Genomic DNA, 4005 nt, shown 5'->3' on the forward strand with positions numbered 1-4005 from the left:
AGAAGGGAGTTCCAGGGACCATGGTAAGAAAGGTTTGGGAGGGGGAGGAGCAGTGTTCTACCGAATCAGAGGAGACCGCAAATATTGGTTGACTTGAGAGTGTGGAATAGATGAGTTGGCCTCACCTGGAGCTCCCATCTTCCATTTCAATTTCCTTATCAACCTTCTGATTCCTTTGATCTGGAATCAGATTGACAGCCATGCCTTCAGAGGTTAAATATGCCTATCATTATTTATATCTTTACACTGTGGCCAGAAATTGTAACACTGTATTCCAAGGTGAAAGACTCACAAGGCCTAAATTGCTACAGATCATGGCCATATAATGGCTTCTAATTGGGATGATAGCCTCCTAACACTTGCTTCCCCTTTGCACTTACATTTTCAGTTCTCTTTCTTTGGAGTTTTGGCAGATTTGGCTTTCTCTGTCAGGTCAACTTCATTACTTACTTAAAAATCAGGGTAAGAAAACAAGACAGTTTCTGACCTCTGGATCTTATGAAGACTGGTATACTCACCGATAGTCATTAGATTTTGCTAAGCATTGTATACTGAGAGCTGATGATGAAAGGAGTAGAGTACTTAAGTCAGATAATAATGCCAAAAACCAAATAGTAATGGCCAATCTTGCTGAAAGCAAAATATTCTTATGTCGCTAGTCACAGCCATAGGCTAAAATGCACCTTAAAAGACCAATATATCATGAAACCATATTGGAATTCAAAATTTTTTTGCAAAAGAAATGGTCCTACTTCCACTCATCGTAGAAATCCACATTACAATAACTTCATAGGAGACCTGTAAGTCAATGAAGTCATTTGTGTTTAAGTCTGCAAATAATATACTGCAGTGCAACTGAGGCATAAAGCTTATTGATGTAGCTTATGGAAATATAGATAAAGCCATTTCCCTGAGTTATGGACATTCTTCATTCACCATGACAAATAAAGTTAAATTAAGATAAAATGAGTGGTTTTTATTCACTTTCTAAAAATATTCATTCCAATTTACAATAGACTTCATAGGAATCCTTAAAGTAGTAAGTTTGCAGCATCAATTTAAAATATGAATCATTTATTTAAAAATCTATGTAGTTTTTCAGAATTGCCTCATGATAAGAATTCAGCCTAACTTTTTTTTTTAAAGATTTTATTCATTTATTTGACAGAGAGAGACACAGCGAGAGAGGGAACACAAGCAGGGGGAGTGGGAGAGGGAGAAGCAGGCTTCCTGCTGAGCAGGGAGCCCTATGCGGGGCTCGATCCCAGGACCCTGGGATCATGACCTGAACTGAAGGCAGACACTTAACGACTAAGCCTCCCAGGCACCCCTTCAGCTTAACTTCTTAAAACCGTGGTTCACAAACTTGTTTTCTGTACCTAAGCGATCCACAGGTTTAATATATTCCTATTTAGTTGCATCAGCTTACTATATTCCTACTTAGTTATATCATTACTTGCTTGGAAAAAATTCTAAGCAGCACTTATTCCACTACCTCTAGCTTCCCACCTCATCCTAGAGAAATATCAGAGTATTGGAAGTATTGTAGCAGTTTGAAAAATATTCCTCTAGAACAGTGTTTTTCAAATGTCAGGTTGTAACCCAATAGAGGGCTATTATTTAGCATGTCATAACCAGCATTTTTAAAAAATGAAATAGAATAGAGTACATCACATACAACAGGGATAAATAAAAAGGTAAACTTTGATTTCACAGATACACAGATCTATCTACCGGGTCACCACATAAAATGTATTCTTACCCCTTATGGATTGCATGGTCAAAAAAAGGTTAAAAGCCACTGTTAAGAAAACAGATGAACAAATTGAGGTCTATCACTTTATCAAAATACTCTATAGCAGTTATATATACCACTACCTATATCAACATGGATAAAATCCAAAATATTATGTTGGGTGAAATAAGCCAATAGTAATAGAATTTTCTTACATTAAACATTGAAAGTTGGATTATGTATTGTTTATTTACATATATGTATAGATATAGATATAGATATGTAGTAAGAGTACAATAAAATGGAAAAGAAAGATACCACTTTCAGAACAGCAGTTACCTCTGGGTTGAGAGGGAGAAAGATGGTATGTACCTACAATGTTTGATTTCTTAATAAAATTCCAGAAGTCAGGAGACCTTTGTACTGTTTTCCTCTGATTGATTCACTTCATTTCTCTGATATTTGTTTCTCCACATATGAACTGAAAGAATATAAGAGAGCGATCAAAATGTCCAGCTGGAAGGAGAGTTGGAATTGTATAATGAAGATGTGTTTTAATCATGTAATATTCAACCCATAGAATTTAAATGACTTCTAAATGTTACCAGCTAGTTAGTGGTAGAACTCAGGGTAAATAGAGGCAAGTCATCTAAAATCATATTCTTTCATTTTCTACCATGTAACTGCCCTTGAGGAAAGATGAAAGGACATGGCATCATTTTATCTAGGATAAAGTCAAGAGATCACCATTATCCTCACCTTCACCATATAAAATGGACCTAGTCACCAAGGGTTATTCTAGCTCTACTGAAGGAAAGAGTGAATTCTTTGAAAAGGCCAAATTTAATTAAAATGTGTCTGTTTATTGTTAAATATTAAAAGAAGTTATGATCACTGGTTTCAGGTGACCTTTCAGTTTAGTTTACCCACACCTTATTTTAAATGATTGATGATAGCCATGTCTGGTCTCCTGTAGTTATTTGATTTATAAATTGGAGAATATGAAGGCGTTCTGTTCAAGACTGATTTGTAGTTATTATTAGAAGTTGATTAGTGATTGATCCCCCTCATACTTCCAAAAGAATTTGAACTCATTGTAAATTCAAAGAACAATAAGATGAAAGACTACATATAACATGAAAGAAACTATGAAGCAAAGGGGAAAGGAAAAATATCAAGAAATTCTGGTGATGAAAAAGCCACAGTTGAACACAAAGCTTACTTCTGAACTCACAGCAACCAAGCAAAAGAGGAAGCCCACTAATTGCTCTAATTATCTAGGAAGCCTGTGAACTCATCATTCCAAACACACACAAAATTTCCCAGCTCAGTGCTCCAAGAGAAATTTGACCCAGCTGATACTGACAAAAGTGTCATTGGCGATACAGGAATCAAAAATCTTCAATCTAGAAAGCCTAGGGTCAAATCCCAGCTTTACAACTTACTGTGTTACTTAATAGTTGGGCAAATTTCTTAATCTCTGTTTCCTCATCTATTAAAAGTGGATAGTAATAATAGAATTTACCTCATAAGTTTTTTTAAATAGGATTAAGCGAGTTAATATTTGTAACTGATCAAGGCTGAGAACAGCCCTGCACCCCGGTAAGGTTTATTCTTTAATAAATTAAGCAAGCAAATAATCTGAATAGCAGTTTTTCAAAGGACATTCTTAAATTAGTGTGATTGCAGTTAGTAGTTGATTATTGTAGTGACATACAAGCTGACAATTGTTCTGTACCTTATTTTTCTATTGATATCCTTCCCAAGTTTTAAAGTCTTTTTTTTCCATTTTTTAAAAACAGAAAAATCAGAAAAATAAACATATTCTCTGCCACGTGGATCAGAATACACACTTCTCATGCTTGCTTTCAAAATGTAGTCCTCCTAATAAAATATGTCAGATTCAGGGGGTTTTTTATACAGATCTCAGCCAACTATAAATTAGAGCATATGTGTCATTGCCTAGAAAAACCTCACATAGCAACAAACAGCTAAATTAATCCACGCTCATGTAGGGGGTGTAAGGTTTATGACAATTTGCAAACTAAGATATCTCCCCCAGAGACAAGAAACTATCCAGTTTTTGTTCATCCCTGTTGGGAGTCTTTAAAATGGAAATTTTGACATAAGCATTGTTTAATGAGATCAGAGATTTAAAAAAACCTAATTATAGACAAAAACTTTTGTGTATGAGAAAACAACATAAGTCATATCTTATTTATAAGCAGCTTTAGTTCTTTTGAATTATTAAACCACATTTTGTCTGTGCC

The sequence above is a fragment of the Zalophus californianus genome, chromosome 3 (genome assembly GCF_009762305.2).
Source record: "Zalophus californianus isolate mZalCal1 chromosome 3, mZalCal1.pri.v2, whole genome shotgun sequence".
Classification (NCBI taxonomy): domain Eukaryota; kingdom Metazoa; phylum Chordata; class Mammalia; order Carnivora; family Otariidae; genus Zalophus; species Zalophus californianus.